An 8,151-nucleotide genomic window follows, 5' to 3' on the forward strand; every position below is an offset into this window, starting at 1 on the left:
ATTGCACTATTGGCCCAATTGGAGGCGCTATATCTCAGCTGCCTTTGAGGGTGCGTTAAAAGTTGCACTGGGGCCTGATTCCCAATGTACTTGACTGTCACCATGCACCTAAACGCTTTAATTTCAGAAAGCAAGTTAGTTCCCGGCCTGAGAGAGCATCCAACCACCGAACAACACGGTCCTAATTTTAATTTGGACATTTTATTAACTGTAAATTGTCGCAGTATCACCGAACTGAAGCGCCTCCCGCCAATGTTTAGAATGTGCGCGCTAACTAACCGGAAACTTCCGAGGACCAAAGACGTCACTTCCTTACTTCGACGAATAGCAGTTGAAATGGTCTATATTGTAACACCGGTGTTATGAGATTTTCGAGGCGTTTCTCAAAACCAAGTTCGCAAAGTTCAAAAACACTATAGTATTTACTATTAATTACTGTAGTATTTTTTTCACCTGGGTTAGAAGGCGGGGAAAACCGTGGGAAGTTGGACATTGCCAGGATAAAATTAGAGCCAAAAAGTGAAACAAGTACATTAATTAATCAGCAAAATGGAAAAGATTGCCATTGCACTTGGTATAGGCCTACTTTATCAAAATGCTGAAGAGGAGGCTGCCCAACTGAGGCGGCGAATTCGCCAAACAAGAGCCAGGATGCAGCGGAGGATGCAGAAGAGATGTGCCTTATTAGCATCTCTCTCTACCTTTGTACGTTTGTCTAAACATTATACCTTCTTCAGAAATTATCCATATGTGGACTAGACAGTTTACTAGGTATATCTAAACAAAACGTAACATAAACATAATACAGTGTACAAGCCCAGGTGAAAAATACTATAGTAATTTATAGTAAATACTATACTATAGTATGTTTCAAAAACACTAAAGTACTTTAGTTTCTTGTGGTAATTCTATAGTTGGTGTGATAATATAACAATATAAACAAATTACTTTACCCAATACAGTACTAAGTTTTCTACAGCTATAATATACTACAATACACTAGTTTTGTTACAGACACGCCAGGCTCCAGCACCCTCCAATCCCAGCGCACACCATCCCCGGAATACTAATCACCGTCACCTGCACCTCATCAGCACACTCATCACCAGCACTACTTAAGACACACTCACACACAGTCACATTGTCTGGTCTCGTTTGAATCAAAGGACTTACCTGAATGCTTACCTCAAGGACTCCTCTTGCTACTTACCTGTACTCCGTGTACCCAAGCTCCTTTCCTCGTCTTCTATCTGGTGTGAAGTGTTGTCTGAAGTCATCTACTCCATTCAGCAAGTATCATTCTCCATTGTCACTCTGCAACTACAAAAGGACTGTGTCATTCTTCATATCATTCATCAGTCACGAACTTGCATCTGTTTACTCACCTGTTGTCATCCTAATACTCTGCTTGTGTTCAATAAACTACCTGTTAACCTATCTTCTGTCTCCTGGCTGGTCCTATTGTAACAAGTTTACTGTATTAAAAACTAAAGTATACTTCAGTATTTATTACAGTTTATCAGTTCACTATAGTTAATACTACAATATGCTATTTACTATAGTATGGTTCAGAAACACTATAGTATTTACTATAAATTATTATAGTATTTTTTTCACCTGGGAGTATACTGCTACTCTTGAATCTTCCTTCATATGCCCCAAATGAAGTGTGTGTATTTTTTTATATATATATATAAATAATAAAAGAATATTTATGTATTTGTTTATTTACTTATTTAGGTGTACCAAAAAAACTGACAAGTAAAAGGGGGGGTCTGACAGTTCATTACACACACACACACACACACACACACACACACACACACACACACACACACACACACACACACACACACACACACACACACACACACACACACACACACACACACACACACACACACACACACACACACACACACACACACACACACACACACACACACACACACACACACACACACATACATACATACCTTTCATTTGTCCTTTTTGGAGCTAAAAATACATACTCAGTTGGTCAGGCTTTGTACAGCTAGATGCACATACATCAAATTAATGCATTAACACTCCCAGGACATTTCATGTCTATGATTCAGTAATCATATATAGGTGAAGGTGTTCATGAATAAATAAACAACCTTCAAGTATAGACAAGCACCTCACCAAACAGAAAGGGAAATTTAAAGGATTAGTTCACTTTTAAATAAACTTTTCCTGATAATTTACTCACCCCCATGTCATCCAAGATGTCCATGTCTTTCTTTCTTTAGTCGAAAAGAAATTAAAGTTTTTGATTAAAACATTCCAGGATTATTCTCCTTATAGTAGACTTCAATGGGCACCAAACAGTTGAAGGTCAAAATTAGTTTCACTGCAGCTTCAAATTGTTCTACACGATCCCAGATGAGAAATAAGGGTCTTATCTAGTGAAACCATCGCTCATTTTCTGGAAAAAAAGAATATCCATATAACCATTTAACCATGCTCATCTTGAACTAGCTCTCTTCTTCTTCTCCTCTATTAGAATTCTGGCAGTGTAGACACTGCTAAGCATATTACTGTCCTCCACAGGTCAAAGTTTTGAACTAATTTTTATATGCAATATAGTATATAACAATTAGTTCAAATTTTGACCTGTGGAGGGCAGTAAAACACTTAGCAGTGTCTACACTGCCAGAATTTTAATAGAGGAGAAGAAGAAGAGAGCTAGTTCAAGATGAGCATTTATGGCCAAAACATATATAAATTTCAATTTTTTTCAGGAAATGAGCAATGATTTCACTAGATAAGACCCTTATTTGTCATCTGGGATCGTGTAGAACAATTTGAAGCTGCAGTGAAACTAATTTTGACCTTCATCTGTTTGGTACCCATTGAAGTCTACTATAAGGAGAAAAATCCTGGAATGTTTTCATCAAAAACCTTAATTTCTTTTCGACTGAAGAAAGAAAGACATGGACATCTTGGATGACATGGGGGTGAGTAAATTATCAGGAAAAGTTTATTTAAAAGTGGACTAATCCTTTAATACAGGCAGACTGAAACAATTTTCCGACATGTTCAGAATATAGTTGAATACATATTTGACAGTAAAGACAATGAAATAAGCAATACATATATAATAAATACATACTAAAACAACAATGTTAAAACACTCTAAAAATACATTTGTTTTTAACAGGAAGAACGTCCAATAACAAGGTATACCCAGATCAATGACCAGGTACCCATCCTGGTCAAGTTTTTTTTCTGGAGATGATTTAAAACCAGCCTTCAGGCTCTTCAGAAACAGTATCAACATGCTGCTCCAGATGCTGCCCCATCAGAAAGCCCATGGATGGAGCCATGAAATCGAAGTGCTGGTTACAGTGTATTGGCTTGCCTGTGGAGCGTCCTACAGGGTCACTTCAGACACCTTCAGCATGCCACTTGCGACGGATTGTAGGACTGTTCACAACATTGGGGAGGAGATGATGACCATCCTCCACAAACTTATTCATTTCCCAAAACCAGAGGAGATGGAGGAGGTGGGGGCTGGCTTTGCTCACCTTGCTGGTCATGAGGCATTCTGGCATGCAGCTGGTGCCATCGATGGGTGCCACTTCAGAATTCTTCCTCCTGCAGAGCCACAAAAAATGTTACATTAATAGGAAACTATTTCCTTCCATAATACTGCAGGGCACCTGTGATGCCAAGGGAGCATTTATAGATGTGTACATTGGCAATCCAGGCTCTGTTCATGATGCTCTTGTCCTGCGTAGATCACCGATGTACCAGCAGGCTCTGTATCCACCAGCTGGATACTTCCTGTTAGGAGATGGTGGATACCCATGCCTGCAGCATCCTGTTGCAATCATGACACCATACTGCCAGCCTGTCGTAGGTAAGAACACACACACAGAAGACAGAAAATGGTTACTTTCATGACTTTGAAATATACCACACATTTTTCTACATGATTTTTGTATAACAGGTCAAGTTAAAGCCCGGTACAACAGGCATCATTCAAGGTCAAGGAACATCATCGAGCGCACCTTTGGCATGTTGAAGACGCACTGGCGTGCCATTTTCTTAAGGGCCCTGGAGATAAGGCCTCTGTTCGCCCCAAAGGTGATTGGTGCCTGCTGCATCCTCCACAACATTTGTGTGACAGCAGGTGATATGATGGAAGAGGAAGGGGAAAGCCACGGAGAAGACGACAACGAGGAGGACACGGGTAATGCAGCAGTGGATGAGAGGGACCTGTCTAGGAACCGTCTCCGTGAACGACTTGCTGCTCAGCTTTCTGCTCCTGAACAGCTGCCTGTGTGTCTGGGTGAACATGACTACATCTAGACAGTAAACCTCTTCAGATGTAGTCATGTTCACTGCAAGTGTGAACAAACAATTGTAACATAGTTAAAATATTACACCGTATATTGTATTGAAAAATAGATATGAATAGATGTGTACATTATTAATTTGTGTTACTTTCATTATTAATCATTATTAATTAGTTAATTTCTTTATGTAGGTATGTTCTTCTGGATCATTTATTTATTAATTGTAATTTAATAATTGTTTATAACTGCAAGACACTGGGTTGTATATGTTTTTTGAGTTTTGTTGTAAATGGGGGCCTCCTCTATTGCTCCCTGCAGTGCAATAAATGGCTGACCACTGCTCCAGATGTGTGTTCACGGTGTGTGTGTGTTCAGTACTCACTGCTGTGTGTGCACTTGAATGGGTAAAATGCAGAGCACAAATTCCACACCATACTTGGCTTTCCATACTTCCCATCACTTTAAATATATATATGTAAATGTATTCTATATATATATATATATATATATAGAATACACTGTTACTTTCAAGAATGAATTGCCTATGTTGAATGACACCTGATCATTTATTTACAATTTATCAATAAGCTTTTCAAATAGAGACAGATATCTCTCCGCTCTGGCTGTTGCAGCTCTTTCTCTCTCCTCTTCTCTCTCCAATGCTCGGCTCTCCCTCTCTTCATCCCTCTCTGCCCGTCCTTTTAGAAACTCCAGAAGCGACTGTCTGTCCCTCGACCTCTTGCGAGGTTGCTGGCTGCTCTTGGGTTCTTCTGAAGAGGTAGAGGCTGTTGTGCTGACCGAGCCACCTGTAGTGGCAGTCGGGTTTGATGCAACAACAAGAGGCGGACTAATGGAGTGCTGCCCCTGGAGTGCAGCATCCATTGCACTGTACCACTGCCAGGTGGCAGCGGTCACACTACCAGCCTCTACCCCTTTTCCTGTGGGTGGGTTCCTAAGCTCCTGGAAATGGAGTGAAACTTTTCATTTATGTGTATTTACTACAGAAACCATGAATTATTATTATTTTGTTTCCTCAAGATCTCAACAAAAACACCTAATATATTCTCTGACAGCATTACATTACCTTATCCTAGGACTGCTATATATTTACTGTAGACTAATAAAATGAAGAGTAAAAATAAACACAAAAACCATTAGGTTACTTCTGTTTCTTAATAAATAAAGCATTAATTGATGTCATCAAATCACAAGTTCATTTTGCTCAGAAAGCTGTTCATGTCAGGTGAGCCTAGAAGACCCAGAGGCGAAAGGAGTTTGCAAATAGTTTATTAGAGTTCCAGGAAAAACAGAAACAGACTGCCAGACGTGAAGAAGCAGGCACACTGCAGCTGGAGAACAAAAGAATAAACAGTGGCTTCTCGAGTCACAGGTCCTCAACTGTAGTCCCACTGGAGTGAAGTACAAGCAGATGGAAACGGTCCGTGCTGGCAGATAGAAGCGACCACGCCAGACGACTCACAGTTCGACTGAACCGACAGCAGGAAACAAGTTCGGGTCTCTGGACTGGGGCTGGAACTCAGACTCAGAATACTGACTGCTAAGACACACACGAATAAAGCTTAGCGAGACAACGAGGAGCATGTCACACTCACATACATCAATTCCCGGACACAGACAAGAACGAAGAATAGGGAGAACTAGGCAGCGCAATCAGCGTGAAGACACAGAACAGGTGCGTGCGCGAGAGCACGAACGCCAGAGGTAACGGGGAACAGCTGAAATCAATGAAAGAAGAACGATAGAGGGAAAAAACACCCAAAAAACACAAGTGATCAAACCTGGCTCATGACAGTTCAACCCGACCAATAAAAACATCACATATAATAAAGCATTAATAAGGTGTATATACAAAATTATGCAATAAAAACATTTTTTAAAATGATTTTTTTTTTAAATGAGGAAAATTAAGTGGGTTGAATCCAAGTAGCTCTAAAAATAATTTTAGAATTGTTCTCATGCTAAAGCCAACAGAACCAGAACAAAAATAATGTATGTCACAAGAAATCTGCATATGACAAAATGTTGGTTAAGAAAACTAAGTCATCATGAGAAAATAAGATAGAATAAATAAATAATGCATGGTCTCTATGGCCTTCAGTAATTCACAGTGTCAAAGTAAATCTTTAATGTAAGAACCACTGCATCATTGTTACATTTCACATATTGCAGGCTAGTCATTAAATGAATCTCAGGAAGGTTCTTCCAGTACATAACACAGCAGAGAAACAGGCAGCTTACCTTGTATTTGTCTTTGAGGTTATTCCATTTCTTTTTGGCTTGTTTGGCAGTTATAGCCAAACCAGAAATGGACACAAAGTGCCTGGACAAAACAAAACCATAAAGAGTGACACACTAGCACTTAAATAACATATGAATTATGGATTAAGAAGACTACCCAAATCTGGCAATACAAGATTACAAGGCATTACATACAGGCAATACAAACACTCAAAATCAATAATACTCACTCCCATCCACATTTGGAGGAGTTGCGCCTCCCAGTAAAAAGGCTCTCTTTGGCCGTCCGCCACTCAATCAGAGCGCAAATTTCCTCAGCAGTCCCTTGATGAAATATATTGCTTACATGTTAGATTTAATGAACAATAATACAACTTCAAAAGAAGTTTGTACTACTACAACGTTTATAATGAATAAATAAAGTTGTCAAAATTAAAGGTTTTTAGGCCAAAAAATTTTTTGTCACATACAGCAAACATCTCCTCACTATCCGCTAGCTGCCTGTCCCCTGAGCACACGGTAAAAAATGCGGTCCCTGTAGTCGCCACAAGCTCCAAAAATGGAAATAAAAACAAACTGGTGCAGCCTGGACCACGAATCATAATAAACATGCTCCAGCCAGTAACCAACAAGAATGATTTTAAATGCGCGTTCATGACTGTTTCAGGAAGCATGGAGGGGAGGGGGAGGGGGAGGAGGAGGAGGGAGGGTCTAGCTAGCCTCTGTTTTGTTTGACAACACTTCGAACGTCAACAGGAAGTTACTCCACCCAGGATCACTTAGAGCACCTTTAACTTAGCCCTATATGCCAAAACGTTTTGGGCAGGAACACTGTTTTCGTCGGTGTACATGAGCACTGAGCTCCCGGTGATCCCCTTGATCTCCCAACTCCGAAATCGTCGGAGCAAATTTTCAAATAGGCACTAACTTTATAAAATGACTGTAAATTTTAAGTTTAAAACCATATATTCTCGCCTCAAAAAAGATTTAAAACTACTTTTCGTGACACAACAACAATAGTATTGCGAAAATTATACTTACAGTTGTGAATTCTCTCCTAAGCCATTACGTCACGCGAGTTGGTTCGAAATGTGTTCTGGGATAACTGGCTGTCTCAAGTCTGCACAAGACACCTCTCGATGCATCCTCGATAAAAGGGGCGGATCAAGAACACATCCGGGGATTTGAACTGAACTTGGCTAGATGCGAACTTTGAATTGGAACAGTACTGATGTTCCAACAGCGACTGATGACGTTTCACAAGTCCACAAGAACAGTACAGACAAGTACGCATATTGAGAAACGGCTTCGGTTTCTGAGATTTTTGGTTTCACTGGGCGGAGCTAATATGAATATTAACTCTCTGGAGTCTGAGGCTGATTTGGGGCCTGGAGAAGTTTTGACATGCCCTGACATTTGTGCTTTTTTCAGTTGTTCATAAACATATAAATGACAAAAGTGTCATTACACTGTATTCAGCACAAACTAGGCTACCATAATATGTGAGGAACATGTATGTAAATGTTTGTGTTTTTGAAGGAATAACGTTTATGCGTGGTTATTGAAA

The 8,151-nt window shown here is 39.9% G+C and overlaps 1 long non-coding RNA gene across 2 annotated transcripts; it reads right to left on the reverse strand.

The window, feature by feature from the left end:
* Window positions 1–5,535: 5,535 nt before the first annotated feature.
* On the reverse strand, window positions 5,536–7,058 carry LOC125261469. 2 transcript variants are annotated; one of them, XR_007183309.1, is made up of 3 exons: window positions 6,815–7,058; window positions 6,585–6,666; window positions 5,536–5,880 (listed from the first exon to the last, which is right to left on the reverse strand). It is a non-coding gene; the product is annotated as an uncharacterized LOC125261469 (long non-coding RNA). The 2 variants fall into 2 exon arrangements; XR_007183308.1 differs by having other exon boundaries at window positions 5,536–5,883.
* Between the last annotated feature and the right edge of the window lie 1,093 nt (window positions 7,059–8,151).

The sequence above is a fragment of the Megalobrama amblycephala genome, unplaced genomic scaffold (assembly GCF_018812025.1).
Source record: "Megalobrama amblycephala isolate DHTTF-2021 unplaced genomic scaffold, ASM1881202v1 scaffold416, whole genome shotgun sequence".
NCBI lineage: Eukaryota > Metazoa > Chordata > Actinopteri > Cypriniformes > Xenocyprididae > Megalobrama > Megalobrama amblycephala.